Raw genomic sequence first — 12,397 nt, 5'->3', positions numbered from 1 at the left:
TGCATTCTGGAATGTTCGACTCTCCTGGGAGAACAAACCAGAGCCCCAGTGCCCCTTTGCTCAGCAAAGGCACGCTTGCCTTTTTCTCCCCTAGCCCTCTGGTCTCCAGAGGGCAAAGAGGGTCTGGGCTGCCTCCGGCTCCCTGGGCCCTGCTGCTTTGCTGGTGGTCTCCTGAGCTGGAAACCCACTCCAAATGGGTTCTCCTTCGTGGAGAAGCAGGAGTTGGCTGGAAAATGCCTTCTGGGCGCAGGCCCCAGCAACCTCTCGGAGTCAGCTCTTGAGCTGAGCACAGAGGCCCCATCTCACCCACGGCTCAAAACTCCATTCCGGAGATGCATTCTCGAAATTTCAATTCTCCTCGGGGAACAAACTCCATCCCCAATGCGCCTTTGCTCAGCAAAGCCAAGCTTTCCTTTTTCTCCCCTAGCACTCTGGTCTCCAGAGGGCACAGAGGGTCTGGGCTGCCTCTGGCTCCCTGGGCCCTGCTGCTTTGCTGGTGGTGTCCTGAGCTGGAAACCCACCCCAAACGTGTTCTCCTTCGTGAAGAATCAGGAGCTGGCAGGAAAATGCCTTCTGGGCGCAGCCCCAGCAATACACCCAAGGCCAGCTAGGGAGCTCAGCACCGAGGCCCCATCTCACCCACGGTACAAAACACCATTCCGGAGCTGCATTCTGGAAAGGTAGACTCTCCTCGGGGAACAAACCACAGCCGCAATGCGCCTTTGCTCAGCAAAGCCACGCTTGTCTTTTTCTCCCCTAACCCTCTGGTCTCCAGAGTGCAAAGACGGTGTGGCCTGCCTCTGTCTCCGTGGGCCCTGCTGCTTTGCTGGTGGTGTCCTGAGCTTGAAATCCACTCCAAACCTCTTCTCCTTCGTGGAGAAGCAGGACTTGGCATGAAAATGGCTTCTGGGCGCAGGCTCCAGCAATCCCCCGGAGCCAGCTTAGGGGTTTAACACCGAGGCCACATCTCTCCAATGGCTTCAAACTCAATTCAGGGACCTGCATTCTGGAAAGTTCGACTCTGCTCGGGAAATAACCACAGCCGCAATGCGCCTTTGCTCAGCAAAGGCACGATGGCCTTTTTCTCCCCTAGCCCTCTGCTCTCCTTAGGGCAATGTGGGTCTGGGCTGCCTCTGGCTCCCTGATCCCTGCTGTTTTGCTGGTGGTCTCCTGAGATGGAAACCCACTCCAAACGTATTCTCCTTCGTGGAGAGGCAGGAGTAGGCACGAAAATGCCTCCTGGGTGCAGGCCCCTGCAATCCCCAGGGAGCTAGCTATGGGGCTCTGCACCGAGGATCCAGCTCACTCACGGCTTAAAGGAGGTTCTTAGAGCTGCATTCTGGGACTTTCGACTCTCCTCGGGGAACAAAACAGAGCCCAAATGCGCCTTTGCTCAGCAAAGCCACGCTTGCCTTTTTCTCCCCTAGCACTCTGGTCTCCAGAGGGCAAAGAGGGTCTGGGCTGCCTCTGTCTCCGTGGGCCCTGCTGCTTTGCTGGGGGTATCCTGAGCTTGAAATCCACTCCAAACCTCTTCTCATTCGTGGAGAAGCAGAAGTTGGCCTGAAAATATCTTCTGGGGGAGGGCCCCAGAAATCCAATTTGGAGCCATCTTAGGGGTTTAACACCGAGTTCATATCTCTCCAATGGCTTCAAATTCAATTCAGGGACCTGCATTCTGGAAAGGTCGACTCTGCTCGGGAATGAACTACAGCCCCCATGGGCCTTTGCTCAGCAAAGCCACGCTTGCCTTTTTTTCCCCTAGCCCTCTGCTCTCCATAGGCCAAAGAGGGTCTGGGCTGCCTCTGGCTCCCTGGGCCCTCCTGCTTTGCTGGTGGTCTCCTGAGCGTTAAACCCAATCCATTGGTTTTCTTCTTCGTGGAAAAGCAGGTGTTGGCACGAAAATGCTTTCTGGGCGCAGGCCCCAAAAATCCCCACGGAGCCAGCTAGGAAGCTCAGCACCGAGGCCACATCTCACCCACGGCTCAAAACGAGGTTCTGAGAGCTGCATTCTGGAGAGGTAGACTCTCCTCGGGGAACAAACTTCAACCACAATGCGCCTTTGCTCAGCAAAACCACGCTTGCCTTTTTCTCCCCTAGCCCTCTGGTCTCCAGAGGGCAAAGTGGGTCTGGGCTGCCTCTGGCTCCCTGGGCCCTGCTGCTTTGCTTTTGTTCTCCTGAGCTTGAAACCCAATCCAGTGGTTTTCTTCTTCGTGGAGAAGCAGGAGTTGGCCTGAAAATGCCGTCTGGGCGCCGGCCCCAGCAATCCCCCAGGACCAGATAGGGAGCTCAGCACCGTGGCCTCATCTCACCCACGGCTTAAAACTCCGTTCAGGGAGCTGAATTCTGGAAAGGTAGACTCTCCTCAGGGAACAAACCGCAGCCCCAATGCGCCTTTGCTCAGCAAAGCCACGCTTGACTTTTTCTCCCCTAGCCCTCTGCTCTCCAGAGGGCAGAGAGGGTCTGGGCTGCCTCTGGCTCCCTTGGCCCTGCTGCTTTGATGGTGGTCACCTGAGCTTGAAACCCACTCCAAACGTGTTCTCTTCGTGGAGAAGCAGGACTTGGCAGGAAAATGCCTTCTGGGCGCTGCCCCAACAATCCCCCCGAGGCCAGCTAGGGAGCTCAGCACCGAGGCCACATCTCACCAATAGCGCAAAACTCCATTCAGGGAGCTGCAATCTGGAAAGGTAGACTCTCCTCGGGAACTAACCTCAGCCGCAATGCGCCTTTGCTCAGTAAAGCCACGCTTGCCTTTTTCTCCCCTAGCCCTCTGGTCTCCAGAGGGCACAGAGGGTCTGGGCTGCCTCTGGCTCCCTGGGCCCTGCTGCTTTGTCGGTGGTCTTTTGAGCTGCAAACCCACTCCAAACCTGTTCTCCTTCGTGGAGAAGCAGGAGTTGGCAGGAAAATGCCTTCTGGGCTCAGCCCCAGCAATCCCCCGGAGCCAGCTATTGAGCTGAGCACCGAGACCCCATCTCACCCACGGCTCAAAACTACATTCGGGGAGCTACATTTTGAAAAGGGAGACTCTCCTCGAGGAACAAACCACAGCCCCAGTGCCGTTTTGCTCAGCAAAGCCATGCTTGCCTTTTTCTCCCCTAGCCCTCTTGTCTCCAGAGGGCACAGATGGTCTGGGCTGCCTCTGGCTCCCTGGGCCCTGCTGCTGTGCTGGTGGTCTCCTGAGCTTGAAAAACACTCCAACGGGTTGTCCTTCGTGAAGAAGCAGGTGTTGGCACGAAAATGCCTTCTGGGCGCAGGCCCCATCAATCCCCCAGGAGCCACTTTGGGGGTTTAACACCGAGGCCAATTCTCACCAATGGCTTCAAACTCCATTCAGGGACCAGAATTTTGGAACGTTCGAATCTCCTCGGGGAACTAACCCCAGCCCCAATGCGCCTTTGCTCAGCAAAGCCACGCTGGCCTTTTTCTCCCCTTGCCCTCTGGTCTCCAGAGGGCAAAGAGGGTCTGGGCTGCCTCTGGCTCCCTGGTCCTTGCTGATTTGCTGGTGGTCTCCTGAGCTGGAAACCCACTCCAAACTTGTTCTCCTTTTTGGAGAGGCAGGAGTTGGCTGGATAATGCCATCTGGGCGCCGGACCGAGCATTTCCCCGCGGAGCCAGCTAGGGTGCTCTTCACCTAGGCCCCATCTCGCCCACGGCTCAATACTAGGTTCTGACAGCTGCATTCTGGAATGTTCGACTCTCCTGGGAGAACAAACCAGAGCCCCAGTGCCCCTTTGCTCAGCAAAGGCACGCTTGCCTTTTTCTCCCCTAGCCCTCTGGTCTCCAGAGGGCAAAGAGGGTCTGGGCTGCCTCCGGCTCCCTGGGCCCTGCTGCTTTGCTGGTGGTCTCCTGAGCTGGAAACCCACTCCAAATGGGTTCTCCTTCGTGGAGAAGCAGGAGTTGGCTGGAAAATGCCTTCTGGGCGCAGGCCCCAGCAACCTCTCGGAGTCAGCTCTTGAGCTGAGCACAGAGGCCCCATCTCACCCACGGCTCAAAACTCCATTCCGGAGATGCATTCTCGAAATTTCAATTCTCCTCGGGGAACAAACTCCATCCCCAATGCGCCTTTGCTCAGCAAAGCCAAGCTTTCCTTTTTCTCCCCTAGCACTCTGGTCTCCAGAGGGCACAGAGGGTCTGGGCTGCTTCTGGCTCCCTGGGCCCTGCTGCTTTGCTGGTGGTGTCCTGAGCTGGAAACCCACCCCAAACGTGTTCTCCTTCGTGGAGAATCAGGAGCTGGCAGGAAAATGCCTTCTGGGCGCAGCCCCAGCAATACACCCAAGGCCAGCTAGGGAGCTCAGCACCGAGGCCCCATCTCACCCACGGTACAAAACACCATTCCGGAGCTGCATTCTGGAAAGGTAGACTCTCCTCGGGGAACAAACCACAGCCGCAATGCGCCTTTGCTCAGCAAAGCCACGCTTGTCTTTTTCTCCCCTAACCCTCTGGTCTCCAGAGTGCAAAGACGGTGTGGCCTGCCTCTGTCTCCGTGGGCCCTGCTGCTTTGCTGGTGGTGTCCTGAGCTTGAAATCCACTCCAAACCTCTTCTCCTTCGTGGAGAAGCAGGACTTGGCATGAAAATGGCTTCTGGGCGCAGGCTTCAGCAATCCCCCGGAGCCAGCTTAGGGGTTTAACACCGAGGCCACATCTCTCCAATGGCTTCAAACTCAATTCAGGGACCTGCATTCTGGAAAGTTCGACTCTGCTCGGGAAATAACCACAGCCGCAATGCGCCTTTGCTCAGCAAAGGCACGATGGCCTTTTTCTCCCCTAGCCCTCTGCTCTCCTTAGGGCAATGTGGGTCTGGGCTGCCTCTGGCTCCCTGATCCCTGCTGTTTTGCTGGTGGTCTCCTGAGATGGAAACCCACTCCAAACGTATTCTCCTTCGTGGAGAGGCAGGAGTAGGCACGAAAATGCCTCCTGGGTGCAGGCCCCTGCAATCCCCAGGGAGCTAGCTATGGGGCTCTGCACCGAGGATCCAGCTCACTCACGGCTTAAAGGAGGTTCTTAGAGCTGCATTCTGGGACTTTCGACTCTCCTCGGGGAACAAAACAGAGCCCAAATGCGCCTTTGCTCAGCAAAGCCACGCTTGCCTTTTTCTCCCCTAGCACTCTGGTCTCCAGAGGGCAAAGAGGGTCTGGGCTGCCTCTGTCTCCGTGGGCCCTGCTGCTTTGCTGGGGGTATCCTGAGCTTGAAATCCACTCCAAACCTCTTCTCATTCGTGGAGAAGCAGAAGTTGGCCTGAAAATATCTTCTGGGGGAGGGCCCCAGAAATCCAATTTGGAGCCATCTTAGGGGTTTAACACCGAGTTCATATCTCTCCAATGGCTTCAAATTCAATTCAGGGACCTGCATTCTGGAAAGGTCGACTCTGCTCGGGAATGAACTACAGCCCCCATGCGCCTTTGCTCAGCAAAGCCACGCTTGCCTTTTTCTCCCCTAGCCCTCTGGTCTCCAGAGGGCAATGTAGGGCTGGGCTGCCTCTGGCTCCCTGGGCCCTGCTGCTTTGCTGGGGGTCTCCTGAGCTTGAAACCCACTCCAAAGGTGTTCTCCTTCGTGGAGAATTAGGAGCTGGCAGGAAAATGCCTTCTGGGCGCAGCCCCGGCAATCCCACCGCAGTCAGCTTGGGAGATCAGCACCGAGGCCCCATCTCACCCACAGTTCAAAACACCATTCCGGAGCTGCATTCTGGAAAGTTCAACTCTCCTCGGGGAACAAACCACAGCCACAATGCGCCTTTGCTCAGCAAAGCCTCGCTTGCCTTTTTCTCCCCTAGCCCTCTGCTCTCCAGAGGGCACAGAGGGTCTTGTCTGCCTCTGGCTCCCTGGGCCCTGCTGCTTTGCTGGTGGTCTCATGAGCTGAAAACCCACTCCAAACGTATTCTGCTTCGTGGAGAGGCAGGAGTAGGCACGAAAATGCCTCCTGGGTACTGGCGCCTGCAATCCCCACGGAGTTAGCTAGGGAGCTCTGCACCGAGGATCCACCTCACTCACGGCTTAAAGGAGGTTCTTAGAGCTGCATTCTGGGACTTTCGACTCTCCTCGGGGAACAAAACAGAGCCCAAATGCGCCTTTGCTCAGCAAAGCCACGCTTGCCTTTTTCTCCCCTAGCCCTCTGGTCTCCAGAGGGCAAAGAAGGTCTGGGCTGCCTCAGGCTCCCTAGGCCCTGCTGCTTTGCTGGTGGTCTCCTGAGCTTGAAACCCACTCCAAACGTGTTCTCCTTCATGGAGAATCAGGAGCTGGCAGGCAAATGCCTTCTGGGCGCAGCCCCAGCAATCCCCCTGAGGCCAGCTAGGGAGCTCAGCACCGAGGCCCCATGTCACCCATAGCTCAAAACTCCATTCAGGGAGCTGCATTCTGGAAAGGTAGACTCTCCTCGGGGAACAAACCACAGCCGCAATGCGCCTTTGCTCAGCAAAGCCACGCTTGTCTTTTTCTCCCCTAACCCTCTGGTCTCCAGAGTGCAAAGACGGTCTGGCCTGCCTCTGTCTCCGTGGGCCCTGCTGCTTTGCTGGTGGTGTCCTGAGCTTGAAATCCACTCCAAACCTCTTCTCATTCGTGGAGAAGCAGGAGTTGACATGAAAATGGCTTCTGGGCACAGGCCCCAGCAATCCCCCCGGAGCCAGCTTAGGGGTTTAACACCGAGGCCACATCTCTCCAATGGCTTCAAACTCAATTCAGGCACCTGCATTCTGGAAAGTTCGACTCTGCTCAGGAAATAACCACAACCCCAATGCGCCTTTGCTCAGCAAAGCCACGCTTGCCTTTTTCTCCCCTAGCCCTCTGGTCTCCAGAGGGCAAAGAGGATCTGGGCTGCCTCTGGCTCCCTGGTCCTTGCTGCTTTGCTGGTGGTCTCCTGAACTTGAAACCACTCCAAACGTGTTCACCTTCATGGAGAAACATGAGTTGGCTGGAAAATGCCTTCTGGGCGCAGGCCCCATCAATCCCCACGGAGCCAGCTAGGGAGTTCAACACCGAGTCCACATCTCAACCTCGGCTCAAAACGAGGTTCTGAGAGCTGCATTCTTGAAAGGTAGACACTCCTCGGGGAACAAACCACAGCCCCAGTGCGCCTTTTTCAGCAAAGCCACGGTTGCCTTTTTCTCCTCTAGTCCTCTGGTCTCCAGAGGGCAAAGAGGGTCTGGGCTTCCTCTGGCTCCCTCGGCCCTGCTGCTTTGCTGCTGGTCTCCTGAGCTGGTAACCCACTCCAATCGTGTTCTCATTCGTGGAGAAGCAGGAGTTGGCATGAAAATGCCTTATGGGCGCACGCCCCAGCAATCCCCCCGGAGCCAGCTTAGGGGTTTAACACCGAGGCCACATCTCACCAATGGCTTCAAACTCAATTCAGGCAACTGCATTCTGGAAAGTTCGACTCTGCTGGGGAAATAACCACAGCCCCCATGCGCCTTTGCTCAGCAAAGCCACGCTTGCCTTTTTCTCCACTAGCCATCTGGTCTCCACAGGGCAAAGAGGGTCTGGGCTGCGTCTGGCTCCCTGGAACCTGCTGCTTTGCTGGTGGTCTCCTGAGCTGGAAACCCACTCCAATGGTTTTCTTCTTCGTGGAGAAGCAGGAGTTGGCAGGAAAATGCCGTCTGGACGCAGGCCCCAGCAATTCCCCCGGAGCCAGCTAGGGAGCTCAGCACCGAGGCTCCAACTCACCCACGGCTCAAAACGAGGTTCTGAGAGCTGCATTCTGGAAAGGTAGACACTCCTCGGGGAACAAACCACAGCCCCAGTGCGCCTTTTTCAACAAAGCCACGGTTGCCTTTTTCTCCCCTAGTCCTCTGGTCTCCAGAGGGCAAAGAGGGTCTGGGCTGCCTCTGATTCCCTGGGCCCTGCTGCTTTGCTGGTAGTCTCCTGAGCTTGAAACCCACTCCAAACGTGTTCTCCTTCGTGGAGAAGCAGGACTTGGCAGGAAAATGCCTTCTGGGCGCCGGACCGAGCAATTCACCGCAGAGCCAGCTAGGGAGCACAGCACCGAGGCCCCATCTCGCCCACAGCACAAAACCAGGTTCTGACAGCTGCATTCTTGAAGGTTCGACTCTCCTCTGGGAAAAAACAAGAGCCCCAGTGCGCCTTTGCTCAGCAAAGCCACGCTTGCCATTTTCTCCCCTAGCCCTCTGCTCTCCATAGGCCAAAGAGGGTCTGGGCTGCCTCTGGCTCCCTGGGCCCTCCTGCTTTGCTGGTGGTCTCCTGAGCGTTAAACCCAATCCATTGGTTTTCTTCTTCGTGGAAAAGCAGGTGTTGGCACGAAAATGCTTTCTGGGCGCAGGCCCCAAAAATCCCCACGGAGCCAGCTAGGAAGCTCAGCACCGAAGCCACATCTCACCCACGGCTCAAAACGAGGTTCTGAGAGCTGCATTCTGGAGAAGTAGACTCTCCTCGGGGAACAAACTCCAACCACAATGCGCCTTTGCTCAGCAAAGCCACGCTTGCCTTTTTCTCCCCTAACCCTCTGGTCTCCAGAGGGCAAAGTGGGGCTGGGCTGCCTCTGGCTCCCTGGGCCCTGCTGCTTTGCTGTTGGTCTCCTGAGCTTGAAACCCAATCCAGTGGTTTTCTTCTTCGTGGAGAAGCAGGAGTTGGCAGGAAAATGGCTTCTGGGCACAGGCCCCAGCAATCCCCCCGGAGCCAGCTTAGGGGTTTAACACCGAGGCCACATCTCTCCAATGGCTTCAAACTCAATTCAGGCACCTGCATTCTGGAAAGTTCGACTCTGCTCAGGAAATAACCACAACCCCAATGCGCCTTTGCTCAGCAAAGGCACGCTTGCCTTTTTCTCCCCTAGCCCTCTGGTCTCCATAGGGCAAAGAGGATCTGGGCTGCCTCTGGCTCCCTGGTCCTTGCTGCTTTGCTGGTGGTCTCCTGAACTTGAAACCCATTCCAAACGTGTTCCTCTTCATGGAGAAACATGAGTTGGCTGGAAAATGCCTTCTGGGCGCAGGCCCCATCAATCCCCACGGAGCCAGCTAGGGAGTTCAACACCGAGTCCACATCTCAACCTCGGCTCAAAACGAGGTTCTGAGAGCTGCATTCTTGAAAGGTAGACACTCCTCGGGGAACAAACCACAGCCCCAGTGCGCCTTTTTCAGCAAAGCCACGGTTGCCTTTTTCTCCTCTAGTCCTCTGGTCTCCAGAGGGCAAAGAGGGTCTGGGCTTCCTCTGGCTCCCTCGGCCCTGCTGCTTTGCTGCTGGTCTCCTGAGCCGGTAACCCACTCCAATCGTGTTCTCATTCGTGGAGAAGCAGGAGTTGGCATGAAAATGCCTTATGGGCGCACGCCCCAGCAATCCCCCCGGAGCCAGCTTAGGGGTTTAACACCGAGGCCACATCTCACCAATGGCTTCAAACTCAATTCAGGCAACTGCATTCTGGAAAGTTCGACTCTGCTGGGGAAATAACCACAGCCCCCATGCGCCTTTGCTCAGCAAAGCCACGCTTGCCTTTTTCTCCACTAGCCATCTGGTCTCCACAGGGCAAAGAGGGTCTGGGCTGCCTCTGGCTCCCTGGAACCTGCTGCTTTGCTGGTGGTCTCCTGAGCTGGAAACCCACTCCAATGGTTTTCTTCTTCGTGGAGAAGCAGGAGTTGGCAGGAAAATGCCGTCTGGACGCAGGCCCCAGCAATTCCCCCGGAGCCAGCTAGGGAGCTCAGCACCGAGGCTCCAACTCACCCACGGCTCAAAACGAGGTTCTGAGAGCTGCATTCTGGAAAGGTAGACACTCCTCGGGGAACAAACCACAGCCCCAGTGCGCCTTTTTCAACAAAGCCACGGTTGCCTTTTTCTCCCCTAGTCCTCTGGTCTCCAGAGGGCAAAGAGGGTCTGGGCTGCCTCTGATTCCCTGGGCCCTGCTGCTTTGCTGGTAGTCTCCTGAGCTTGAAACCCACTCCAAACGTGTTCTCCTTCGTGGAGAAGCAGGACTTGGCAGGAAAATGCCTTCTGGGCGCCGGACCGAGCAATTCACCGCAGAGCCAGCTAGGGAGCACAGCACCGAGGCCCCATCTCGCCCACAGCACAAAACCAGGTTCTGACAGCTGCATTCTTGAAGGTTCGACTCTCCTCTGGGAAAAAACAAGAGCCCCAGTGCGCCTTTGCTCAGCAAAGCCACGCTTGCCATTTTCTCCCCTAGCCCTCTGCTCTCCATAGGCCAAAGAGGGTCTGGGCTGCCTCTGGCTCCCTGGGCCCTCCTGCTTTGCTGGTGGTCTCCTGAGCGTTAAACCCAATCCATTGGTTTTCTTCTTCGTGGAAAAGCAGGTGTTGGCACGAAAATGCTTTCTGGGCGCAGGCCCCAAAAATCCCCACGGAGCCAGCTAGGAAGCTCAGCACCGAAGCCACATCTCACCCACGGCTCAAAACGAGGTTCTGAGAGCTGCATTCTGGAGAGGTAGACTCTCCTCGGGGAACAAACTTCAACCACAATGCGCCTTTGCTCAGCAAAGCTACGCTTGCCTTTTTCTCCCCTAGCTCGCTGGTCTCCAGAGGGCAAAGTGGGGCTGGGCTGCCTCTGGCTCCCTGGGCCCTGCTGCTTTGCTGTTGGTCTCCTGAGCTTGAAACCCAATCCAGTGGTTTTCTTCTTCGTGGAGAAGCAGGAGTTGGCAGGAAAATGCCGTCTGGGCGCCGGCCCCAGCAATCCCCCAAGACCAGATAGGGAGCTCAGCACCGAGGCCTCATCTCACCCACGGCTCAATACTCCATTCAGGGAGCTGAATTCTGGAAAGGTAGACTCTCCTCGGGGAACAAACCCCAGCCCCAATGCGCCTATGCTCAGCAAAGCCACGCTTGCCTTTTTCTCCCCTAGCCCTCTGGTCTCCAGAGGGCAAAGAGGGTCTGGGCTGCCTCTGGCTCCCTGGGCCCTGCTGCTTTCTGGTGGTCTCCTGAGCTTGAAACCCACTCCAAAGGTGTTCTCCTTCGTGGAGAATTAGGAGCTGGCAGGAAAATGCCTTCTGGGCGCAGCCCCAGGAATACCCCCGCAGTCAGCTATGGAGCTCAGCACCGAGGCCCCATCTCACCCACGGTTCAAAACACCATTCCGGAGCTGCATTCTGGAAAGTTCAACTCTCCTCGGGGAACAGACCACAGCCGCAATGCGCCTTTGCTCAGCAAAGCCACGCTTGCCTTTTTCTCCCCTAACCCTCTGGTCTCCAGAGGGCAAAGACGGTCTGGCCTGCCTCTGTCTCCGTGGGCCCTGCTGCTTTGCTGGTGGTGTCCTGAGCTTGAAATCCACTCCAAACCTCTTCTCATTCGTGGAGAAGCAGGACTTGGCATGAAAATGGCTTCTGGGCGCAGGCTCCAGCAATCCCCCCTGAACCAGCTTAGGGGTTTAACACCGAGGCCACATCTCTCCAATGGCTTCAAACTCAATTCAGGGACCTGCATTCTGGAAAGTTCGACTCTGCTCGGGAAATAACCACAGCCCCCATGCGCCTTTGCTCAGCAAAGCCACGCTGGCCTTTTTCTCCCCTAGTCTCAGAGGGCAATGTGGGGCTGGGCTGCCTCTGGCTCCCTGGGCCCTGCTGTTTTGCTGGTGGTCTCCTGAGCTTGAAACCCACTCCAATTGTTTTCTTCTCGTGGAAAAGCAGGAGTTGGCAGGAAAATGCCTTCTGGACACAGGCCCCCGCAATTCCCCCGGAGCCAGCTAGGGAGCTCAGCACCGAGGCCCCAACTCACCCACGGTTCAAAACACCATTCCGGAGCTGCATTCTGGAAAGGTAGACTCTCCTCGGGGAACAAACCACAGCCGCAATGCGCCTTTGTTCAGCAAAGCCACGCTTGCCTTTTTCTCACCTACCCTTCTGGTCTCCAGAGGGCACAGAGGGTCTGGGCTGCCTCTGGCACCCTGGGCCCTGCTGCTTTGCTGGTGGTCTCCTGAGATGGAAACCCAACTCCAAAAGTGTTCTCCTTTGTGGAGAAGCAGGACTTGGCAGGAAAATGCCTCCTGGGTGCAGGCCCCAGCAATCCCCCCGGAGTCAGCTATGGAGCTCAGCACCGAGGCCCCTTCTCACCCAAGGTTCAAAACAACATTCAGGAGCTGCATTCTAACGTTCAACTCTCCTTGGGGAACAAACCACAGCCGCAATGCGCCTTTGCTCAGCAAAGCCTCGCTTGCCTTTTTCTCCCCTAGCCATCTGGTCTCCAGAGGGCACAGAGGGTCTGGGCTGCCTCTGGCTCCTTGGGCCCTGCTCCGTTGCTGGTGGTCTCCTGAGCTGGAAATCCAATCCAAACGTATTCTCCTTCGTGGAGAGGCAGGAGTAGGCACTAAAATGCCTCCTGGGTGCAGGCCCCAGCAATCCCCACGGAGTTAGCTAGGGAGCTCCGCACCGAGGATCCAGCTCACTCACAGCTTAAACGAGGTTCTTAGAGATGCATTCTGGGACTTTCGAATCTCCTCGGGGAACAAAACAGGGCCCAAATGC

This window comes from Sus scrofa, chromosome 6 (assembly GCF_054392235.1).
Source record: "Sus scrofa isolate SSC_HxYL_T2T_F1_AM1 chromosome 6, Sscrofa_HxYL_maternal_Yorkshire_Landrace_v2.0, whole genome shotgun sequence".
NCBI lineage: Eukaryota > Metazoa > Chordata > Mammalia > Artiodactyla > Suidae > Sus > Sus scrofa.
The sequence above is the reverse complement of the archived record's forward strand: the minus strand, read 5'-3'. Positions refer to the sequence as shown.